General features: G+C 40.9%; 1 protein-coding gene across 5 annotated transcripts in view; it reads right to left on the bottom strand.

The window, feature by feature from the left end:
* The window catches only part of ATXN1 (ataxin 1), a 160,151-nt gene extending 150,021 nt beyond the window's left edge, over positions 1 to 10,130 (bottom strand). For all 5 annotated transcript variants that reach the window (XM_054285416.1, XM_054285415.1, XM_054285413.1 and 2 more), the window contains exon 1: positions 10,010 to 10,130. The gene's annotated coding sequence lies outside the window, so the exon portion shown is untranslated. The remainder of the gene's footprint in view (positions 1 to 10,009) is intronic.
* Between the last annotated feature and the right edge of the window lie 15,415 nt (positions 10,131 to 25,545).

The raw sequence follows: 25,545 nt of genomic DNA, 5'->3' as shown, positions 1-25,545 counted from the left end.
ATTAAAAAGCTCAGTCTTGCTAATTTACTGTAATGTTTAGGATACCTACTCTAAAGTTATGGAGGAAATCAATAAATTGATCAATCAACAAAAAGAAACAGAAAAGTGACAAAACACATCTTGTTCTATTACTGTGGCAATTCTAAATGGTGTTTTAATTATTCATATAAATATCTCTAATGCATTAGTAAATGTGATGTATTGCATACCTACAGTTTTTTTTCTTTTTAATTCTTGGAACCCAATTCAGGAATGTGGTTCCTTGCAGAAATACAAAGAAGTCCTCTGAATACTTTTTTAGTATTTGATTCTAAGTAGTCGAATGCTGTCCTGCTTTGGATCCACAATACCACAAGATTACTTACTCCACAGCACTCTCTGCTGAAAGCAGATCCATAGAGAAAGTCACATAATGTCACACAGCCCTGTAACACACCACACAACACAGCCAGGGGGAAGAGGCACTTCTCCATCACTCCTGCCATAGCCAACAGGCAAATTCCCAGCACTGCAGCTTGGAAGGGGAGGCAATCTGTATATTAACATTCCACTGAGAAAACTAGGATGAAGCAATGAGCTAGTGAATATCCTTGGGAAGACATGTCAGGGTCTAAACTCTGGGCCTGCCTAGCCAAGCCCCTCCTCCTTTTTCAATGACATGTAAAATTCTGTGCACCTTCTGTATCCAGCACCCCAGGCAATGCCAGTCTCACTTATTCACAGTCACGTTCACTCTGCCTACCCAGTAGCTGCACTGAAGTAGTAAGTACCATCCTTGTCCCTGGAGAGACACCAACAGCACAAAGAAAGCTGCAAAGCCCATGAGTGATTCTGCGTAGAGGTGGAATTTTTCAAATTATGATAATGAGCTTCAAAAGAGAGTGCACAGAGCTGCACAGATACACTCCCTTTTTACGTCAGGAGGCACATAAAGGGTTGACTAACCTCTGCTGCTTATTTTATGTTATAATCTCACCCCTCCCTTATTTAGCAACTTCCTCCTTAAGCCCTGGCATCTCTTCTCCATTTCCCTCACAATCTTGAGGCCTTTTCCTCCCGAGATTATAATCTACTGGAAGTTCCCCCTCCCTGACCACTACCCACATCCCCGTCTTTGTTCTGGCTCCCTGCAGCGCTCAGTGTCTGGACAGGCTTCACATTCACTCCAGATTTTTTGCTCTCCTGCTCTTCAAAGCTTATGAAGCAGGTTTTCATTCAGCTACCCTTGCCTGCCAGGATGGGGAGCAGTGCATGGAAACTGAAAAGATCTCATGAGCACCAGGCGAGCAGGCCTTTGCAACTAAAACCCAAGGTAGAAATGCTCACCGTGTGTCTTATTTAGTTCAAAGCAGAAATGTTTCTGTCTAGGACGTCTGTTTGTATCTCAAGACACAGAGAAGCCATTAGTACCAATAATGTGTCATTACGGGGGCGTCAGCAGAGACTCCACAGCTAAGGTTAATTTGAGATGCATAATTTAAGCAGAAATAAAATCCCTCCATTTCACACTTTAATGACTCAATTCAAATCATTCTTCAAATTTGACACAGCAGCTCTTAAGGGGACACTTGCATTTTTTTCATGTCCCTTTTTGGTTTTTTCTGGCCAATTTTAAGTAAAATACTTGTCTAGTGCAGAAGTAAAATACACAGATCTTCCATTTACAACCACTTTAACCTGTCTTCCCCCTCACATTTCTTTTCAGCAGTTTCATACTTCACACATTCACTCTGACACATTAGAATATGCATGATACAGGCCACTTCCGCAAGTTAAAAAAAACCAAACCCGTTCAGAGTTAAAATTTCACTCATTGTAACCCCAGGGATTTTGCCAAGAACAGCTGACAACACTGTTTATCTTAAACATACCACATCACTTAGGTAACAGTAGTACCCCCACAATTCTTTGTCCTTAGTATTTCCACTCTCAGCATCCTGCTAAAGTGCATTAAATACATAATCCTTGGTTTTCAAACTGAGGCAAAGACAGAAGGATGCTGTGGTTTCAACAAGTGCTTCAACCTGGTCCAAGTCTCCCAAATCACCAATAATTTGTTCTGTCAGGCTACAGAACAAATTATCAGAACAGCTGATAAAACACAGAAATAATTAAGCAAAAACTCATCACAACATAATGAAGCAGCATGATAGTGAAATCTTCATGCTGCTGAGGATGCAACACCTCTCTATCAGACATCTCCTGCCAGTTGCTGTGGATTCTTCAATAAAGCTCATGTAATACTACAAAAATGTGTAGAAACATAGAATGACTTTTGTCATCTGACACAACACTATTTTGTTCTGGACTTTCAAGAAATCACAGTTCAAGCACACAGACATTCTTTGGAGAGCTGCCCTCAATGCTAAAAATGGCCATGGAATTGCAGAAGGCAGGGGGGAGGGAAGAAAATTCCAAGAAAACTTTGACTCATCCATTGTAATTCCTCAGGTTTTTGGAGCAGAGAATGGAATGCCCTCAAGCTAAAATTGACAGAGCTATTTTCTGATCTCTAAGTGATGTCAATACTTCACAAATCCACAAGTGCTGGGAAAATTTTTCACTGCAAAATTCTAAGAATGACTCTTAAAATTTGTTGGGTTGGGGGGGGAACCCAGAGCTAAAAGAGGTACTTGAAATTAAACTCCTACGTAGGTATGTTTTTGAATACTGAGAGTATTAGGCTTCACAGCTTTTTGCTATCTGTGACTCAGACTTGCTGCCACAGGTGTCAAGTCATCAGGGACTTCACTGGAGCTCTGCAGAAACCTACTGCTTTGTGAATTTTTTTTTTAACTATATGTTAAAAAATCACCCTCAAAGACAGACAAAAAGCAAGCTTTTCCACTCAGTAAAGACCTGAATCTTTCCAGTCACCAGATTTTACTGTCCTGTCACCTTTCACCTAGAAAAGCAGATTTTTCTGATTTTCTGTTGTTTCATTCTTAAGGTTTTCAGAACAACATCATGTCCACCAGGGTTTTCAGAACAACACAATGTCAACCAAATCTAACAGGCAAAACAGCTTCAATAAAGTTCTGAGAATAACACATCTACTCTGGCACGCCAACACACTATTTTTAATTGAAGCTCATTAAAGATGTAATAGAAGAAAAATTATATTCACTTCCAGCACTGTTCCATCAATGCAGTGAGATAATCATGCTGCTGTACCATACATAAAGCAATATTTATGAGTAGTGGTTTAGGTAATTTAATGGAAAGGCAGAAAGCAATGATTCATTCCTTGTTCTATCTGTTGCTGAAAAATTACTTTTGCCAATTGCAGGGCCCAAGCAGGCACACAGAGAGATTGCTTTCAAATGTTAGTAAAACAGAGACCTGGAAAATGAAAAGAGACAAGTCAGTTGAAATGCCGAACAAAAGGAAAAAAAAATCTGGATTACAGATGAGAATTACTTTACAGAGCAGCATACAAATGCAGGCCTCTAAAGTAATTTAAACCAAATGCAGATTGAGACTGAAGTCATTTAGTGAGTCAGCACAGTAATAGGACACTAAAATTACAAGTGAGAGAAATGCAATCCTTTTCATATAGCACACTCTATTTTATTCCAAATTTTCCTGAAAACAAATTAATTGTATCCTTTGTGTTGTACTTTCTTCGTCTCCTTTGGACTCAACCTCTACCTTCCAGAAAGAAATGAATTTCATGCAGGCTGACTAGTTGTGAGCTCTGATGTCTAGGACTTGAATTTCCCTTTCACAAAAGTTTCATCTCCAGACCATGACCACATTAATAAACAATCATTGGCATGAACAATACTGACCCTCTTCCAAGTTATGATTACTTTCCTCTGAAAATTCTTTCTTTTTTTTTTAAATTAACAGTTAAAACCAAAGCTGCAGAGAATCATTAAAACTTCTGTCTCCCAGATTCTGCCATCCCAGAGGTTTCGATCACCTACAGCCGGGTACAGATAGGGACTTCAGTGCTAAATATACCCCCCATCAGTCAACGAAAGGCTTTGCTTTCTATCTGCTTCAAATATTTTTTAAAACCATAACGGTTTTTAAACTTAAAAAGCAATCTTCATCTCGTTCTTGCCTCATACTTTCAAAAAAATGTAATTCTGTGAAAGCCACAACAATTGCTTGTTCAATAGAGACTGCTACTCTCTGAAGTGCTTTCTCAGATAGATTTGTATGGACATATGTGGGAGAAATGAATACTCCAAAAATATCCACAACAGATAACAAGTAGCGTCTAGAAACAACAAAAAGAAACAAAAAAAAGAAAAAGAAAGTCCTCCAAATGCAGCCCAAATTGGAACAAATGCCTACAGTAGCAACAGCACAGGAAGAGCAAAATGTTATTGTACATTACTGGCCTGCAGCCCACAATTACAAAAAATACTGCAGTATTCCACAGTACAAGTGTAAAATATTATCATTTCAAACGAGCAGCTGCAGCACCCTGCCCACAGCAGCCACGTCGCAGAGAGCCAGGGGAGGAGAGGGCTGCCAAAGGACTCCCCACTGCAGAGGGAGGGTGGGCCACGGGGTTGGCGAACCCTTGGGATGCCTTCTCCTGACACCCACGGCTCCATCAGGGCACAAAAACCACTGCTCAGCAGCAAAATGCTCCCACATGGGCTCCAGCTGCTGAGCCCTCCAGCAGAAGGGAATCATGATGCTCACTGTGCACTCTCCCTCTTGCTGTAGGTTTCCTTCTGCCAAATCTTTGCAATTTTCACATTGTCTTGGATTCAATAAAATCTCCCCCATCCCAGCTCCCCTGCACTAATGCCTGTGGTACCCAGCCCCCTGTAACAGCCAGCCAGCAGGTTTGAACAGTGGCCTAGCCAGGGGCTCCCAGAGCAGAGGTTGGCATACAGTGCCATTGTGATGGCTACCATTCCCCTCCCCAGACAGTGAGCAGCAGCTCCACTACAGGGCAGCAGAAGGGGAGAAAACACGCACACAAGTTTATCAGCAATGCTAATGTTGACTGCTGTACCCAAGGATGGCCAGCACAGAGGGCAGTCCCACCACAGCAAACAAAAAACAAAAAATTAACAGGTAAGTCCATCTGCTCACTGGCATGCATTGCACACTAATGAACAGCCCTAAGCAGAAATAATATCTACCAAATTTGGGTTCTGCATGGATCATAAAAAAAGACCATCTAAGAAGTTACATGTTTTCTGTAAACTTAATGCACTTGCAGAACAAGCAATCAGAGGGAAAAGCAAAGCAGAAACCCTAACTAATGCAGGTTCAGCTAACCAGTTTCAGCTGAGATGGAGTTAATTTTCTTCCTAGTAGCTTGTAAGTTTTGTGGGTCTTGGATTTAGATGAGAATAATGTTAATAACATATTCATGTTTTAGTTGCTCAGTAGTCAAGGACTTTCCATTTTCCCAGTTCTGCTGGCAAGGAGGTACACAAGAAGCTGGGAGGGAGCATGACCCAAACTGGCCAAAGGGATATTCCATACAATAGAGCATCCTGCTCAATCTGTCAGCTGGAGTTGTCCAGGAGGGGCTGATGGCTGCCTGGGGACAGGCTGGGTATCAGTCAGTGGGTGGTGAGCAGCTATGCTGTATATCACTTGTCTTTCTCATGTTTAATTTCTCTCTCTCTTCTGGTTGCCTCCCTTTTCATTACATTATCATAATCATCATTACCACTACTGTTGTTACTGTTTTTGCTGTTGTTGTATAATTAAACTGTTCTTATCTCACCACAGGAGTTTTACCTACTTTTTTCCCAATTCTCTTACCCATCCCACTGTGGGGGTACAAGGAGTGAGTAGCTGCATAGTACTTGATTGTCATCTGGGGTCAAGCCATGACACTCGTGCTTCCTGTACAGCCTGCAAATAGTACAGATTCTCCAGACAAAACTGCAAAGCCTGAGCTTTGCCTCAGCTACCAATTCCACCTCAGGTATTTGGCCCACTGTCCAACAAGCCTGAAGTTAAGTTTGAAATACACAAACACTGTTGGGGCACCTTTTAGAGATATTCAAACCATGATGAAAACTGTTTCTCATGCAGCCAACCAGAGATATGTTTTCAGGAGGGAGCAAATTAACTGCCATACCTAAATACTTCCCAGTTCACCTGCACTTCTCATCTTTCCCACACCAGATTTCTCTGCCAAATACAAAGGAGACTGCAGTGTATATATGTGCAATATATATGCAATAAACTGCAGTAATGTATGCACTAGATTGAAATACTGTATCCTCATAAGCAACTCATTGGATGAAGGATTCAAAGTCCCACAGGGAGTACTGCAAATACACATTAAGTCTCTGGGTGCTGGATTTGACTCTCTGACGTACGTAACAGATGTGTAAAGTAACACATAACCAGATGCCTCTCTAGTGCATGCACAGCTAGAGACTGAAAAGCCTAAAATGTTGTGTCCAAGGGCAAAAGAAAAGGGAGAGCATAAAAACAGAACCACATATCTAGCAAGAAATGAAAAATTTGGGTCTTATGGACTTCTTGTCTACAATGCTGAAATTTTTCATGTCTGTAATTCAGCTATGGTATCTCAAGACAGGACTTTTCAGGAGGTGGCAGTCCAGCCACTGTGGCCTGATTTGTTCCATGCCAGGGTGAGAAATCATTTCTTGATGTCTTTGGAATTTCAGGATCCTACTTCCAAAGCCTCCACTGTGATTTCAAAGACCTCCATCCAGAAGAGTGGTCTAACTCCGTAGAAGAAAAAAAATACTCCGAAAAAAAAGCATTTGGCTGTATAACAGTCACCACCACAGAGGCCTTTCTCCTTTCCCTAAGTTGGTGTGTCCTGGCCACAGTGGCTAGGAGAAAATAGCTGCTGTGCTTTTGCAATAACCTTCTAAGGCAGAGGAGAATGGTGGGTGAGAAAAAGTCAAAAACTTGTTTAAAAGCCTCAGTTTAAAATTTCTGGCTACTCCCATTTCATGAAGTAACTTAAAACCACTCTCCGCTAGAAACTGTGTGAACCACTGACTTCAGCTCTGGATCCTGCCTTTTGCAAAGCTGCTGGTGGGCTTGGATCTAAGGCTTTGGTTCAAGCTCTTATGTACTCCATACTGAAATTAACTACACTATACATCCTTTACAATAAATAGCCTCACAGTGAGGACGGACAGGATCGGCACAGTTCATTTTTCATCACTCTTTTGAAAGTTTAGGGAAAGCACTGGAAACATTACAGCTCTTGAATATTTTGCCTTATGTGGTTTACAGGCAGCATAGTGAACGGCTGTGCAAGCTTCACCCATTTTCCTGGGACATGCAGTGTGACAGTGTGAGTCCCAGGCAGTGCCCACCAGAGCAGAGCAGAAGGGGCATGGTGGCACAGGCACGGCCACGTCTCGCCACAGTGCTGCCCTGCACTGTGCCACTGCACTCTCCTGCCTCCATGCACTGAAGGTCTCCCTTCTCTGTCCTCACCACCTCCTCTTTACAAAGGCTCACACACACATACTGAAACAAAAGAATAATTTTATTATGTGCTTGGCAGCCTATGCACTTTCCTTCTGATTCACAATAGCAGCACCCCATTGAAAAGATCCATATACAGGGGGTGGGAAAAAAAAATCTTAAGTCTCTAGCAAGCACACATATTATCAAAGCCTCATTTCCACTTAACACAAGTTGCTTTGGGATCTAATGCAGTTGATTAGAGGAGAAAATACAAACAAACAAACAAAGTCTTCTTCCATTAGCCAGGGGAGGGGGTGGGGAAATCGAACCAGTGCCATCTTTGTTGAAGAGCTCCACAAAACTAATGGTTCAGGAGAGCTGAGGAGCATGGTCAGGGGACAATTTGTGACTGATCACTGCCATCTGAACATGGCATGCTGACAGCTGAACGAAGAGCAAAACAAAAAAGGCATGTGTTTAATCTGGGCAGGCTCAGTCCCCTGTGTTCACTCCCAGTGCAAAATACAAAGCAGGAGAGAGTCAGTCTCTCTGCCTGCTCAGCTTAGCGCCCACATAACTCTCTGGCATATACCACAGGATGCACCTTCTCCATGCACACAAATGGGGACATTATTTCTCCACATGCTGAAAAAAATAAGAAAGGAGAAGGATAGCGGCACAATTTAATATATCCTAATATGGATCTTTTGGCACCAAAGAGGTTCCCTCAAATACTCTGACAATGAGCTCCTGCACTCTGTGATACAAAAAAAGCTAAAAACAACCTCAACGATTTTCTGAGCGTAACATAGAGCTGATAAAATTACTATAAAGGCCACACAGATGCTACAAAATACCTCTTCCTGAACTTCAACGTGCGCTTCCTCAGAGAGCAACAAGAAGGCAATTGTGAAAGGAAAATCATGCGCCTTATCCTGGCCTGACATCAATGAAAAGAAGGCAGCGATAAAAGCGTTTTGATTTATCCTCCACAGAACCAAGAAGGAATGCTTGCCTCCAAGAGAGTGGGATGGACAGAAAGCAAAGGTAGGCTGAGGGTGATCACACAACGAAGCATTTCTCTCTCACTGATTTGGCCAAGACTGTCACCTGCACCTGAAACAGGGCTTGTCCCAGAGAGAAAGGCATTACCTGACCTCAGCCTTCAAACAGGTTTGCACTAATACCTCATTCCACAACTACAAAAAGTGCCTGCTGAAAGAGTTCTGTATTCCTGTTTGGGATCACAGTCCCTAGTGCAAGACCTGCACGTGAAAAGGACTTGGCTACACTGATTTGAAAAACTTTTGACCTGTTCAGAAAAATCAGTACAAATACCTACAGGACCACTACAATCTCCCAAGCAATGCCCCCCATTCACTGACCAGAAAGGAAATATTTAGCTCCCTGCAGTGGGCCTGTTGATTTCAAAAGAAACTTAATAACTCTGTTCCTACAAAGCAAAATACAGAGCAGTCACCAGTGTTCGGCTACGCTCTCCTCTCCTCTGAAATCTGGTAAGCAACATATGCCTGCAAATGCCACTTGCCAAAAGGTTTTAATTCTCTGCACATTTGTGGGAATGTATACTCTGCTTCTTTCAAATTATATGTGTCTTTTTGATTCTGCAGATTCCTTACAGCAGTTTTGTCTCTCAGCACAATTGTGGGGCAGAAGAGAATAAATAATTTAAAATTTTTATTTAAGGAAGATGCTGGTGTTTTTTAGTGTTCATTTATGCAGCATTTTCATTGGTTAAAAGTTTTACAACTGTAGTATTTTCTCCTTGCTAGATTCAAGTTTGATTCTTTTCTAATGAGAAATGAAAACAAAACAAACAAAAAATAAGACTAGAGGGAAAAGGTGAGCTTCTCCTTGTGCCTCGTCATTGTCTTTATTAAAAAAAAATTAACTCTGACAAAACAGTTCAGCCTCAACCAGGGAACTTTTAGTTCAGTTGTTATTCAAATATCCAAGTGCAATATGCAACTCTAGTTATGAAAGGGGACATTATTTTCTTTATACATTAAACTCCATTTGTTCAAAGGCACACTGATGAAGCAATTAAGGCAGATGTATTGTTAAAGCTGGTATAGAATTCACAGGCTTTGCTAAGAAGTTTGGTATTTCAATGAGGTGTTTAAACATAAAAATGAGAACTATGTATTTAATATAAAAATATCACTTAAGAATGTTGCAAAATCAGATTACTCATGACATATCACCAACAGTAAGAGATTAGTATATGCATTTTTCTGACTGGGTGTTGTATGTTCTTCAATAGTTCCCATATGATATAGATTCCAAACTAGGAAATATTTAGGCTCATGCCTAACTTTCAGAGAGAATAGCCTCATTGATTTAAACAGGGTCTAACCCTTATAAATGTCAGAATGATTGCCAGTTTGTGGGACTGGAACTCATGGGGCTCATTTTCAAAAAGATAAGTGCATTACGTATTTTTACTGCTGTTTCTGGGTTTGCCGTTACCGTTCTCTCCCTCCCTCTCCTGCCTGTTTTTATTGCCTTCAACAACAATATCATGACACTCCGAGGTAAATAATGATTAATTTAATTACAAACTAACTGTAACTTATGACAAGACCCTTCAATCACTTACCTCAAATCATGAGTGTTTCAAGATGCAATTGTTAATCTCCTTTTCTCTCCCCTCTCACAGGAGATGTTGCAGACTTTTTTTTCTGGTATTTTGCATTAAAACTCTTTCCCTGTGCTCCAGGATCCTAAACAAAAACAAAAAAAGAAACACTCAGAATGAAAACGTCATTTCAAGCAATTGGTGGGTGGCTCAGGGGAAATCCCTGACCTTTTCTGAATGTATGTTTCATTATCTAAAGCAAGTGTGGTAACTTCCTCCAGCAACAGCTCTTCTGTGAGCTGTACTTAAAAAATAAAATTAAAAAAGACCCAAGTGAACAAAAAAAAAAAATAAAACACTGGTTTAGATCACTCAAAACCATGGCATTTTAAAAATCCCTAAGATAAGCACACTACAAAGTATTCATTTAAAGCACAGTCCAGGATATACCAGACTCCACAAACTTATGACAGCGAAAATTGAAGAAAACCCAGAACACAAACCAGAACAAAAATCATTATGTAAAGTATTAAACTGCTACCCAGTTTTATTCCTGCAATCACTGTTACTATCACTAATAGAACATATACAGCCCTCTCCCTCAGTCTTCACTGAGTTCCTGTAGTATTTCTGTAGTAGCAGCGTGGGGGAAGTAGTAGCCGTGCTGGAGAAGCAATGCAGCATTAGCACTACAAAACCCAGCCCAGCTGTCGAGGGAGGAAGGAAGGGAGGAGGAGCGACAAAGTAGATGAGTTCAGAGTAACTGGCAGGTCTCTAATACAATCAATTTTGACATTTTCTGCCATCACCAAAAAAGGTCTGAAGGCTTTTGACTTTTCAGCGAGTGCTGCTACCGAGAACAGTTTCTCACCGCCCCCTGTTTCACCCTCCTCCCTCTCCCGTACCTGCAGCAAGGCTTGGCCAAGGGCCAGCTGAGTACGTAAGACTCCAAACCAGGCTCTGTCAGCAGGAAAGCACTGCCAGCCAGTGCAGAGTTCACGTTCCCTCTGAGAGCGTGGTCTCGCATTTGCATGGCCTCTCTGGATTGCAAACATCCCAGCTATTTCTCTATGAACAATTTTTAGGACCAACAACCACATTCATTTTTGCTCTGTAAAAAGGCTGAAAGAAACTGTTCCCAGGGTTACACCTGTGCCTATCCCCACTGAAGCTAACAAATTTACACAACATGACAAAGAGAGGATTTGACCTTGTGTGCACGTAAGCCAGAACACTTTGATTTTCTGCCTTGGCTAGAACAGACAGGTCTGAATAATTTTCCCCTTGCTTTTAATTAAGAAATGAAGACAACATTCACAGCCTTCTGTGGCTTTATATACCTCAAAAAAGACTACTTTTCCAAAAGTGGTCAAAACTCCAAAAAGTACAGCTTTCTACACCACAGTGCATTCCCCCACACACCCTGGAGGAGAACAACCCAAAACTTGAAGCAGACCACAACACACAAATAAGGGGGACCTTGACACCTGTACAAAGGCTGTGCCTATGTCACCACTCCCCAAAGCTGCTTATTCTACAAAATACTCAAGCTGGGCCCCTACTCCACCATTCTTATTCCCGCTGACATGGTGCTGCCTCTTCCTTCAAGGAGCCTGCTCTCACTCTACACCAGTCAAGGCTGCAGGAGCCAAGCCTACCACTTGCAGGAAGCAGACAAAGTCCTCTAAATCTGTGACACACGTCCAGAGAAGGCTGCAAGTTCAAAGTGAAATGAGGACAGTCTGTCCATGACTCATGCTACCTAGAAACCCTTCTTAATTTAAGAAAAAGTGTTAAAGGGATTTTCTTACAGAGCATCACCCTGCCAAATCAACTAGGTTCTGCCTCTTATTTTTTTCCTGAACTCAAATACAAGGTGGCCAAAGATCAAAATCAGCATAAAATCCTCCCTTTCTCACTTTACATACTTACAGTTTAATGCTCTGTTTAAAGAGTCAAATAAAACTGTTTGATGGACAGATTCCCAGCTATCCTCCACGCTTTTTTGCATGACCTATGGGCAAATGCTATGTGACACTTCCTGAAAGGCTGAAATAGCTCTGAATGACACTTGAGCTTCTATAGTACAACTACAGCATGAGTGTTTGGCTCCTAATGCACACTGCCACTTAACCCAAAATTTCCCCTGCCCCTGTCTCTACAACAAAAATAAGAGCATTCCCCCATCTCAGAGGACTGATGTAAGGAACAGAACACCCATGCTGATTTAGTGGAAAACCTGCAAAGAAGGAGAAAGTTATAGAAAGTTACAGATCTCTTAACTCAGGCTGAAACTTCACATACCCAGAAAAAGACCCTGCAAACCAAAATAAGGAGTGAGTCATCAGCCTGCCCCTCTGAAACCATTTTGCTGGATAGTCATTCCACTAGTACAACTCTCTTCTCCAGGGTGCTCCCAGCAAGCGTGGGGGACACTGAATGGATTCACTGTATTCACACAACAGCTTTACAGCTGCTGAAAAAAGGCCTATTGTAGGCTTGCATTTTACTATCTCGAGTAGCATACATAAAGTTGCTGTGCAGCTTCCATTACCCATCTGATCCTTACAGAAACAGGAGCAACAAATCAGGGTTTGTCAAAAGAAAACAAATGTAACTGCGATGGAGGAAATAGTCTGGTTTTCAAAAAAAAGCCAGAAGTAACAATTTATATATCAGAGGATAAAACACTAAAAATTCAGTGTCGCAAAAATACTTGAAACTCATTCTGCCATCCTTTTTTTGTTACAATATAATATCTGTGAGCCAAATTCAAATTTCCCCATCAGAAAGGAGCATAATGCCTGCCATACATCTATGCACTTCCTGCAGTCATGAGATGCACATGGCTTGCACCTCCATGCATTTATAATATTTTCTCAGTAACCAAAATAGCATCAAAACCAACAGTGAACTCTTAAAACAGAATTGTTGGGTCACACTTTACAAAGACTGACTCAATAACTAGATAATCCTGGACTTTGCAAAACATGTGAGTAGATCTGACAGCCCCTTCATAGTGTCTGTGGAGTCAGGGAAAAAGGACAATCCTGAATTAGACAGGGAATTCCTCCCAGCATTCAACTACTCCACTCTCCCCCTTCTGGAGAAATGAATGCAGCTTCAAACAAATTACAGGAATATCTTGTCAGTTCCTTCACTCTTGCCGGTGCAATAAATGAGGCAGTGCTTGGCTTCTCTAGCTCCCAGCAGAGGCAGGTCTGAAGTACAAATCCTCCTTCCTCCTCCCATACACACAGCATTAACCCTGACAGCTGCAAAGATGCCAAACTGAGCCAGGGCTATCCAGCAGCCTCTCTCAGCTGCAGCACACACTACTAGTAACCCCCAAGAATTAAATGATGGTTGTTCAGCACACATCTCCTCAAAACACAGCACTTCCCTCAAAAGCAACGAGATTGGACAAAAGTTACAGGATCAATTTCTCAGCCTTCTGGCTTCAGAACCATAGGAACACAACAGGTGCTGTGCTGCTCTGCACTCAAAGGCAGAAATATTTTGCTTTTTAGTCAGAGCTGAGAAAGGCACCACCCCTTGCTTGCCAGCTTGGGACTTTAAGAAACTACCAAGAGAATAGCAGCCTGATAAAATACCAGCAGTAGAATGCCTCTTTTCCCCCAGTCTTCCTTCATTTCACAGTGGGGCCTCTTTCAAAAGGCCGCTGGAGCTGAATGGACTGAGATGATTTTCCATTCTAGGTAAACTGCACGTACGCTATGTTAGCATGAGTTGACTGTGATCAAAACTGATGAAAAACCACAGCAATGGAAACAAAGACTCAAGTAAAGAGAGAAATTAAACCTCAAGACAAGCTACAGAGAAAGACTCCTCTCTTATTTCTGGATTTGTGTAGGCTTACCTACCTCCAAGCCTGGGGGGCAGACAAGACTGCCAGCCTCCCTTGCCATCCCCAGGGCAAGCAGTTCTGGGGTGGGCCTGGGCAAAAGTAGCACTAGTGCACGTGACAGGACAGAGCCAAGACCAGTTGAGAACAGTGGATTGCTAAAATGTGATCTCATTTTGGAATGAGCTGTGAGGGATGAAGAAATCACAGCACCAGGCTCTCTGCACACCTCTTGCCATGGGGACAGGAACTCTTCCTCCCAGATCTCACAGGAATGGACCTGCTACTCTCCCTTGCCTCTGCCAAGGGTCTGGCAGGCTCAGGCACACGTTCCTACGTGCCATTTACTCCTTTTCTTGCCTTCTGCTCATAAGCACACACACACCATGAACTCCTCTCTTTTCTTAACAGCCGAAGTGACTTTATTGCATGATTTTTGGACTAGAATTACCAGCCCACGCTCACTGCCCCCATGCCTTGATGCCACCTGTTTATCATTACAAGGTGACACAGAGCCATGCTCTCCCCCACTTACCCTGAGGCGTGTCATGTCTTTCCAAGTCATAAAGCCCCAGTCTCATCAGGTGCTGACCTCAGGCTCTCCCTGGCACCCTAAGCGCCTCCTTTATCCCAGCATGAAGGTCTGAGAGAGACAGACTGCATCACAAGTCAGTGGCTTCATCCCTTGGCAGCAACCCTGCCATATGACTGCCTGTGCTCAGAGGCCCAGCCCTCCTTGGCTCACGACCTCTGAAAACAAGGAATGCCAGTGGATGCAGAGCTGAATACCCTCCACCCACTCTTTCACTGGCCAAGCTGCTCTGAACAGTAACCCTGTAAAAGTTCAGCGTGTTGCCCACAAAAAGCAGCAGGCAGGCGTGCCTCTGCTGAAGAGCACATACATTCTAGAAAGAGATGTTAAGAAAATGAAATATGGTGTGATATTCAATGTGCAGATACATTCTAGTTTCTTCAAAGAAGGGCTCTAGAAAAACAATAGAAATTCCATGTTGTTTGGAACAGATGGGCCTCGTATTTTTTTCCTATTGCCGTCTGCTTTACTTACTCATCTCACCTACCTTCTAGCTATATGAGGTTGGTTTTTGGGATCTAGTTCCTTGCTGCTATATAGAAAGATCTGAACAATCAATATTCCTTATACAATCATGTATCTCCAGTGACAGAGAGTACAGGAGACATTCAGGACATTTCAAAAGAAACCTGTGATGACCTTTATTGCAGGAAACTTTGGAGGCCTTACCATAAGCTGCTTTTAGAATAGAAATTTGACTAAGCTACAACCAGCTCAGCACCACTGTGGTTTGGTCTTACTTTTTGAGAGTAGCAGGACTATGCCAGCAGCTAAGATCTTCCACGCAGAGGAAGAAATGTTGTCACCTGCCTGGATTCAGTGAGTTGGTTGGCCACAAAGATTGGTTGGTTTTTTTGTAGTCAAGCCTGCTCTTTTAATCAAGAAGAGACAGGAAACTGAGAAAGACAATGCTTTTCTGTAAGTCTACTTCCAAACTTGTCTTTTGTAAAAAAAAAAAAACCTGAAACACTGTACTCCTACTTCTGTCACCTCCACTTCTTCCTTTCCTTCAGCACAAGCCATAACATGAGCATTTCAGCAAATACCAGGTCTGGCTGTATGCTCCCTGGGCTGCCAGCTGTCAGATCCAGAAAGCAGGACTGTCACATCTGCCAGACGGGCTCTCACACCTACTGTCTCAGATAACATCATGTATTTTTCCAAGTCATGCTAGCAATAATATGACATTACACGTCCCCTTCCGTGCCTCAGGACACACACCAAAAAGAGGCTGTACACCTTTAAATTAAGCATGCTCAGCCAGTGTCTTTGCATGGCTGAGAGCCTCAGCTGAGTGCAGTATCTGTCTGAGCAGCCTCTGTGACTGAAGGTTACAAGCACTGTCCCCACATGCTCACATCAGCAGGTCAAGCACCAGCCACTAGACACGAGTCATTACTGGTTAAGCATCAAACGTGCACTTGGCATTGTATAAGCTCCTTAAAGAAGATACGATCCTTTCAGTAGAAGATTTCTTCTTTCTAACTTCTCAAAACAGCCTTCCTTCTCAGAAGCCTACTCACATCAACCTTCCCCTTTCAGTAATAATTACAAAGAAAAGGGAAGAGAGAACAAAAAGAAAGAAAAATTATTAAACCTGTTTCACTAACTGGCACAACTATACACAATCACATTACTGAAATATGCCTTTCTTTCCATGCCTTCATCCCACTACATCCCTATAGGGCAAAGCTACCATCTGCTTTTGCTAGATCAGGAATGCAGTGTTTAAAGCAAGTCTCCAGGTAATCCATCCTGCCTGGGCTTTCACTTCTATTGTGGGGTGGTCCTGCAGCACATGAACAAATCCCTCTTGCCAGGAATTAACTAGAAGCATCATGTTCCCAGGAGTGAGCAGCCAGCAGCACCTGACAGCTCAAAAGCAACCAGAAAACATGCCTGGTGCAAATCTCAGCATCCCACCACAGTTTTCACAGATACTCTCTCCAGTCGGTCCACACTACTTTTTAATGTAGGCATAATCATAAAAATCAAATATTCTGCTGTCATTCTTTATGCTACCAAATTAAAAGATATTATATTCCATTCTAATATTGCAACAGTGGAATACTGACAAGCAGCAAGAGCATCTTGAAGTGAACAATGCAAAGAATAGATCAAAGTAGTTTCAGCTACAATAACTAACCTAATTTCTGTAGTTTTACAATGAGCTCTTCTACTCTTTCAATTATCTTCTCTTTGTCCTACACCAAAGTAGCAAGAAAACCGTTACAGAAGGGGAAAAGTAAAACAAACTGAAAATGTTCTCTTCATCTTTCAGCAAAATAATAAAGAATTATTAGATAAGGGAAAAAGTAAACCAAAGTGGATAAAAAGACGAAAAAAAGTACTACCTTTAAACCCCATGAAAGATAATACTACTACCATTAAACCCCATGAAAGATAATAAATATTAGGCATAATAATAAAAATTCAGGTATTAGTTGTAAAAATTGCCAGCAGAAAATTTTAGGCAGCAGTGTTTTTTACTATATTGTCATCTGAGCTTATGTCAAATGTCCTCTGGTTTTGGTCCTCACAGTAGATCTTTTGTTCTCTTTGGAAATGTCATTAAATAGACCCTTAAAATCTTGACACTTATCATAACTAATTCAATTAATAAGACAGTCATCACATCCTTTTTCAGAGCATGAAAAGCCAAGAATTCTATGGCATGATATCTAGCATTACTTTTTGCCACCCATTAAAAAACACCTGCTGAGTCTGTGGAGCTTTTCAGGCCAGTGGCTAAAAGTCACCTGTACACAATCCCCCAGACTTGTTTCTCCTCCTCATCAGCTGTTTGTCCCTAGCAGTAGCAACAGCATGACACACTAGAGTTTCACTGGAAGCTGCTAAGAAATACCTTGTGATAGAAACTTCCTTGAGTTTCAGGTGCAGGAAACCAACTAAACCTCACTGATTAATCTGTTCAACTTTTGTTAAACTGTTCTGGACCTGACAGCAAATTTGTGAGCAAAAGTGACATTGACCACCATGCTGAGGACCTGGCTGAGACCAAGTGAAATGCTCTCCTAGTATTCAAATTCTTCTTGAAAGTTTCTCTCTTCCTTCACATGCCTTCCATGCAGGAGACGACTCTGGGGTCACTGCAAGCAGGAAGCCCAAACACAGAGGAAGTGTGTGTAAAATCCACAGTCTCAACTCCACCACCACTGTCCATTCTCATGAATGAAAAAGGCAGAGTCAGTATGGGAAGCTGGGCCCTGTCACAATTTCTACCATGCTGTTTGTCCTTTTCCCTCCAAAGCAATGTGGAGCTGTGTTAGTTTCCTGCAAAGGTAATTGTTTCTATGTATTAAACCAGCCAGGGACATGGTTCCTAATATGGTTAATTTTTAACAGCACAGCTTTGGGCCTAACTCCTTGTCCTGCGTTTTCAAGAGCTGTTTGAGAAAGTTTGGGACTTTTAATAAGTGATTTCTGTGTTTAAACTGCATTCCCTAGTAACTCTATGCACAGGACAGAGAAAGTGGGCTGGGCTCTAACCTCCCAGCTCAGCTGCACAGACCAGCACCATGTTCCATCCGTCACAGAGCCCTGGTCACATCACCTTGTCCATCTGTCCCAGGCTCCATTTGACTCATACAGAATATGTGAAATGAGTGAAGGTGCTGTTAGTTTAGAGTAAGCTGAACATTTACAATCTGACATTTACCAATAAAGCATGGGTAAAGTAAAAGGATGTGGGACATTCTCCATCATTAAAAGACCAAGTAGTCCCATACACAGCAGAGTCCATGAAGGCTGGTTCCTGTGGCTTTGCCTCCACATGACCCCATGCAAAGAAAGATGCACGCTCTGAGCAAAGCTAACCCTGAGCAATGGCTCATCCCATCACACTCACACATTTCTGATAGCACACACCAGCCTTTCCTCCAGAAAGGTCACCCTTTTCTGTCACTGTTCTATACCCAAATCCTTGTTCCACAAAACTGCTCAGTGCTCAAGCTGCCTGTTAAATTTAGCTGGAATAGGCCAGTGGACTCCAACCTTACTGCAGAGACTCAGGGAGATTCAAAGACAGTGTAACTCCAGAAGGAAAACAAACTAAAATATTCATCCTGGCCTGAGAAAAATTATGTTGAACTGGCAAGAAAGGTAAAACAATGGATCTGATGTTAAAACTCAGATCTGCAGCACAAGTTCTGTAACATTCATCAGTAACAAAATAAAGCATTGTCTTGCCCAGGGAGGTTTATTTTACTTAGGCTGATTTGAAACATAGCTTTACTTGTACTTACTGTGAACTGCATTCTGTTTATGAATAATATTAGGTCTATCTTCTGGGAAATTAAATTGTAATCTGTTCTCTGTTCCATTTCTTTAACACATTCAGTTTACTACTGTAACTTATTTGTGATTTACCAAATTCCAATTACAGAAAATAGGACAACATTTTGTTCCTATGCAAGACAGGAAAAGTACAGATAACAGAGTCAAATCTGCTTCAAATGACAGAGGATGAGTAGATGTCTGGGGTTTTTGAGGAGAGGTGAGATAATGAAGGGGTTTTTCCCCTGGAGGATCAAAACAAACTATTTTCCTTTACATTATTCATAATATAAGACAGATATCGTTAGAAACAAAGCTAAGTTTATGGAACATTCACAATGTTGCATATGGCTACAAGTGTCTAATTAATTTTGGTGAACAGAATTTGGAACCAGAAAAATTATTTACAGCCTTATTTGTTTTGGATATATTTACCTCTTTACGTATATGCACATGTACTAATGTGGGCTGCAGTGCAGTCTCTCCAGCATTTATTCATACCTAGGACAAAACTGCTTTCAACCTGCATATATTTGTCATGACAAAGACAGCACTAACAGTTTCATTTTCGGGCAGCAGCCTGTGTCAATTTTAACATTATACTGTCTTTTCCAACAATTCCTTGACTTTAGACCTAGGGTTTCTCTTTGGTGTCTACAGCTAGTAACTCTACCATCACATAACTTTTCCTGTTACCGCTGTCCTGGAGAAAATGAAAGTAACCCTTCAGCCGGTCTCTGCAGGATGAGCGACATTTGCAAGGAAACCAACTGTGCAATTTTCTTTCAAATAGGCTGAAATAGACAACAACCCACTTTCAGTAGCTGGTATATTACTAAAAAAAAAAGACAATGATAATTACATAATTGCCTTAAAATAAGTTAAAAAACCACAAACACGCCTCCTTGTACTAGTCCCCTGACGCTTATTTTGTGCTAAAATACATATGCCTTAACATATAGGTATATATTTAAATGCAATCTACACTAGATTAATCAATTTAAGGCTCAAAAAAAATTAAAGATATTTTGAAAGTCAGCAAGGACAATTATGCTCCATTAGGCTTATGATAATCATATAAGAGGACATAAAATTTGAAGTTAGATTCTTCCCCAGAGTGGGAAACAGCCCTTCATTTCATGCAAGTGAGTTGCATCAAGCTCAGAAATTTGCTGAGTATTTTCAGAAAGACATCTAAACTCTACAGAAATATTTCATCCACCTCTAAATGCACTACTTTCCTAGGCCTTTTCATAGTTATTACTGGGATCTTCTCTTTATTTTTAAAAACAAACTGTTCTTCATTGTGAAAGAATGAAATGCTGCCCCTGCTCTCCCAAGTTCCAGTGAGTGTAATTGTCACCAAGCACTGACACATTTGTACTAGAGAAAAATGTTTCATTAAAAAAAAATCCTTCACTCTTACTGCAGTATTTTTTCAGGAGTGCTTTCCACATATGTTAAAATGTTACTTAAATTAGCATCTGCTATTTAAAATTTGTGCCTTTGAAAAATAACAGCAGCTGATCAACACACAAAACCATGATATTCTCATTTTTTGCATCTTTTTGGAGCACTGGAGATTGGTATGCATAAACAAACAGAAATGGAATCCCTCCACATCCCATCGACATTATGAGCCACTCATTAGAAGTGGGAAAAGACATGATTTGGGGGGTTTCCTACATCATAAGATTTTGCAGCACACTCTCCAGAATAAGTCAAGGAAGGTCTTTCAGGTCCCAAAGCATTTATATGCTTAACTTTAGGGGCTCTAGAAGTGAGCAGAACTACTCAGATTTACAAGTTAAACACCCACCCTGCCAGAACTGTAATCCAAGCCAGTCAGCAAGACCACTGTTAACTGTCTGGAGGAGCTGAATTTTTTCCCTCTGTCCCACAGCTTTCCCTTTCTTTTTATTTCCAGAAGCAAGATGAAAGATAAAAGGGCCTTCTGCTATTTGTACTAATCACCTATTAGTCACAGGAGTCTGAAAGGCAAACTGACACATCCACTCATTTTTACTGTTTCCAGTATTTACAGTATTATTTCTCCAGGACTGTGAAGCAGCTGCCAGTGATTACTAGAATTTGGCATGTAGAAGCTCATGTATATGAAAAAAACACTATCCAACAATATGCAGCTCATTAAAGAAAGTTTGTAACTCTGTACCCTGCCCTAATACTTTGTTTTTATCTCCTGGAAATATTTACCATACCACCTGATTAGGATGAACTGCTTATGTATTTTGAAAATACAAATTATGCCATCAGTCATTCATGGTATGACAGCAAACGTGCAATTATACAACTCGGCAAGCTCCCGCAGTGCACCAAGGCAGGCACAACCCCACACAGCACAACCAACCCAACCTTTACTGATCTCAAACCAAAACTTGGGCAATCAAACAGCCCACACTCTGAAGAACAAAGCTTGGACTGGCACAAACACATTCACCAGAGTGATCAGAGCCATGTCTTTCCAGTCTGCATCTGCAGGCAAGGTGAGAGGGAAGCACTTGCACACTTTCCTAGATGTGTAACAAATCTACTTTAAGATTCATTTCCCAGAGTTGGACTTCTGTGCCAAGAAGTTAATGGACCTCAATCCTACGTCAAAACCCACTGTCATTCTTTCTTCTCTCTCCTCTCCAATTTTATTTTGTGCTTTTATGGTCCTCTATGTGAGGATTCAGTCCTTCACATACATGCAGAACTGTACATCCAGGGTGTCACCTTTGGCTTGCAGGAGTAGGATCCAACTCTCTTTGACTGTGACAGCTCAACAGAATGCGCCCTATGACCACCAGGACTGACAGGGTTGGGGTTAGGAAGGGCTAGGTTAAGAACCTAGGGAAATCTACCCTTCAGCTTTTACTTTGGTCCTCCTTTCTACCTCTCCTATCAGACTTAAAAGCCCCTCCCTACACAAAATTGGCAATAATATTTACAGTGAGCTAGAAGGCAGAAAAGTAAGAAATTATAGTGTAAGTATAAAATTCATGCGGTTGTATTTATTTCCAGTTTCGTGTCTCTATCACAGCACAATTAAAACTCTCTAACAATAAACAGCTGGTTTCCTCTCTGTTGATGTGATACACTATCTTGACTCACATGATACTGGATTCACCCAAGGCTGCAACTCATTCAGAAAGCTAGCACAAATGCCATGTCCCATTTAAAATCCAAATGAGGTTTTAAAAGATCAGCCTACATCTACACAAACCTCATTCCTTACTCCTTCGGAGCGGAGAACATCATCTGAGCAAGACTTTCCACCCTCAGAAGTTCCAGCCAGTGGTCAGTTTGACTGGCATGACACAGGTAGCTGCAGAGGGCTGCTCTCTGCAGCTCCTCGTGATGCAGAAAGGAAGAAGCGATTGGTCCCGCACAGATCTGCACGGCACCAGAGATCTATTTATACAGCTCTAGCAGGCTGAAACTCTGCACAGAGATTGCAGCCATCTCTTCAGCTTTCAAGCTGAAGAGGGGTGGATGTCTCTAATTCTGATTCCCATGGTGTTCCCTGCAAAAATGACAATCATTTTAATTTTGCGTGGGGTAGAGCTGCTGGCATGTTTCGCACGTCTTTCCCTACACCAGCTTCAAGATTCTTACACCTCAAGGATTATCAGCTTTGTCACTGGGTATTAGATTCCATATCTGGGATTTGTAATATGGCCACCCTAATCAAACTGAGGGTAACACTTCCCCACTAAGTTCAGTAGGCACTGTGGGGTTTTTTTTAGCATATGACAATAATAAAACAATTTTAAAAAGATAATTTAGAGTCATACTATACCCAACTGTCATTTGTAAGACTTTACTGTATCATTAGTCAGAGCTTCTGGTGACAATATAACCCACAAGGCTGAAACTCGAGTGGTTTATACATGTCATCAAAGCCTTAAAAGACAAAAATGCCACCTTAGAAAGTGGGAGTATTTCATTTTTTATAATATTTTTGTACTAGTATAAAGCATTCACTTAATTTAAATCAGTGACTTCTTTTCTTAAGGTATTTGTATCTGTTTGATCTTTTACAAATATCTAATTCTTTTTTTAAGATCTAATAGTGCTAAGTACTTTGAAGACAATTTGCCAGGGTTTTATTAATTAGAATTCCTAGAAACCTTTGGGGGTTGGGTTTGGTGAGGTTTTTTTGGGGGAGGATAGTGTGTTAGATTTGTTGTTTGTTTCTTTGTTTGTTTGTTTTGCTGGGGTTTTTTTCCGTCCCCTCCAAACCAGGGCAGAGCATTGCAAATGCAAAATTCCAGTCACCTCCCCCAGATACCAAATTGTTTCCATGAAGTGGCAGATTAGTTATGTTACTTGGTAACAGCTGTATGGTGTAGTGGCTTCTACTAGGTCTGTACAAACACATGTCCACAGGCTAGAAAACAAAACCAGACAAATTCTCAGCTAATGTAGAAAGGCTCCAATGAAAACTAGCTGTGAAGGAATGCTGTGACTCAAACTCATCACAGCCATAGTTATGGACATTACAACAAGTTACACAGTACTGATTATTACATATCAGAACTTCATTACTGACTTTCCTAGTACTGAAAATGCTCATAAAAATGAAACGTTGTAAGAACATTAAAACATTTTTTAAAAGTCATTGAAATATGGTCAAATCACTTAATTTTATCACAGTTTTCCATTAGCTCATGTTGTTCCACTGCAGTTTCAATGTATTCATGGACACAGGCATATGAATGCACACATACACACACACAGTTTGGGGAAGTGAAGGAAAAGGAAGAAAATCAGTTTTATGAACAACCAAAGAAGTAGAAATTAAAGAACAGACTCAGCAGATCAATGAAGCACATGATTAATTCCCATTATCTTCAGGAGAGCTTGACTACAGTTAAAGTGCTTTGATGAACGAGGGTCCCCAAAACACAGTGCTCCTCAACCCGGTTATCTGAGCATGGCTTTATGTGAAACAAAACACTTGAAAGCAACTAAAGGTATGGAAATGCTCAGGTTTAGCAAATCAAAGCCTTGTAGGAAATTCTCCTAGTTAGGAAAAAACCCATAGTGGCTTCCTAAATTTTCATCACCTCTAGCAGCTTTTGAATAATGCAATGGTCTTTCTGGCAGCTCCATAAAACCATATGTAATCTGCACAAGAAGTTCTACAATGTCTCAGCACTTCCTGGGGACTCAGAGCAGTAGGGTAGCCTTGCAACACAAGCAGAGATTAATCATTTTCTAATGCACAGTAATAAATAATGTATCCCCCATAGTACATAAATTAAAGCTGTAATTTCATCCCAGTTCTGTGATGACACCAGAAGCCCAAGATGGAATTTCAGCCTCGTTATGACCAGTCAGGATACACATTATTCCCAAAATTATGATCTGAGAGTTTATAATGAACTGAGGAGTTCTGAAGGCATTACCAAAAAAAGAAGGATATGTAATTACAAGCAGAAAATAAAATTATTAAGTCAGATATTGTTTGCAGAACTTGCTAAAATAAGCAGTAAATCTCATCCCTCAAAAGCCCACTCAGCATGTTTGCAGCAAGTCAAGCAAAGATCACTGCTACTATCAAAAAACTGAAAGTTGTTCTAGTACCACAGGGCAATGCCTCCACCACAGCAAACAGTAAGAATTACATGCTGAAGTTCAGGTTTTATGTCACAGAGTCCTTAAAATGTTGAAAATACGTCCTGCTACAACAATACACAGCATTTCACTCAGAAGTCAAACAGGTATTGTACAGGTGCACAAGAGGCATAAAATATCAGGATAAAGTCACAGTATATCTCAAATCCACATCCTTTTGGACAAGGAAGCTGTTGAGCAAAACAAAATACTCATGATGAGAAGTTTTATCCTTCTGATGCAAAAATATATATATGTACACATACACACACAGTTTATGCAGTGTAAAGAATCTCAAAAATTTTCATTAATAACATGGTCCTAATATTTCTCCTGCAGATAATTTCAAGAAATCTTATGAAGACTCAAAAGACATTTTACAAGTCTAACAACAGGCATTTTAATGCATCTAAGGTTTGAAGTATGAAGACCAAGAGCCAAAATAATCATCTATATAGAGTTAACTGTTATATTCACCCTGACTTTTGCTACCAATTCCCATGATTTTTAGCAAATCCCACAAGATTTTAAGGATGTCTGGAGCCAGCTTTCTTTCAGAGACAAGAAGAAAATAACTTTCTGACCGTCTTACACAAACAAGGCATGAAATTTCACAGGATCATTCACGGCCTGGAGTGGTTCCACATTCTGAACTTCTTTGCATGGTATTATTCACAGATTTATCTTATCCCCCCCTCCCTCCCACTACATTCTTGATAATGTGAGACTCATAAATCATGCTCACTGTCTCTTCTTGCTCTCTCTCCCCACCCCACTTCACTTAAATTTGTAGCTTAGAGAGCTGTAAAAAAAAAAGTAAGGAGGGGAAATGTGAAGATTATGAAAAAAAAGTCAAATGAATTGGTGCAGAAAAATTATTTTTAAAAGCTGAAAATATATAAGCTTAGAGTAACAGTTTTTGAATATCTGATACTTCCCCACAAGTCACTGCATTATTTGTTCCTTCCAACTCTTCCTCTTCCCGGTTCCCATTTCTATAATAGTAAAGTGTTGAAACCAGAATACCTGAACTTATATTTTCTGTACTCACATTTCAGCACCTTAACAGCAATGTTCTCATATTCAAGGAGCCACTCACCCAGAGAGGCCTACTAATTTTTCTGTTCTCTTTTAATCTCTCTGATAACCAGCAAAATTTTAAATCTGCATACAAATATTTAC

The sequence above is a fragment of the Melozone crissalis genome, unplaced genomic scaffold (assembly GCF_028551555.1).
Source record: "Melozone crissalis strain CALT ecotype California unplaced genomic scaffold, PUWL_Pcris_2 ptg000042l_1, whole genome shotgun sequence".
NCBI classification, from domain to species: Eukaryota; Metazoa; Chordata; class Aves; order Passeriformes; family Passerellidae; genus Melozone; species Melozone crissalis.
Note: the sequence above shows the minus strand (reverse complement) of the source record. Positions and strands in the feature narration are given on the sequence as shown.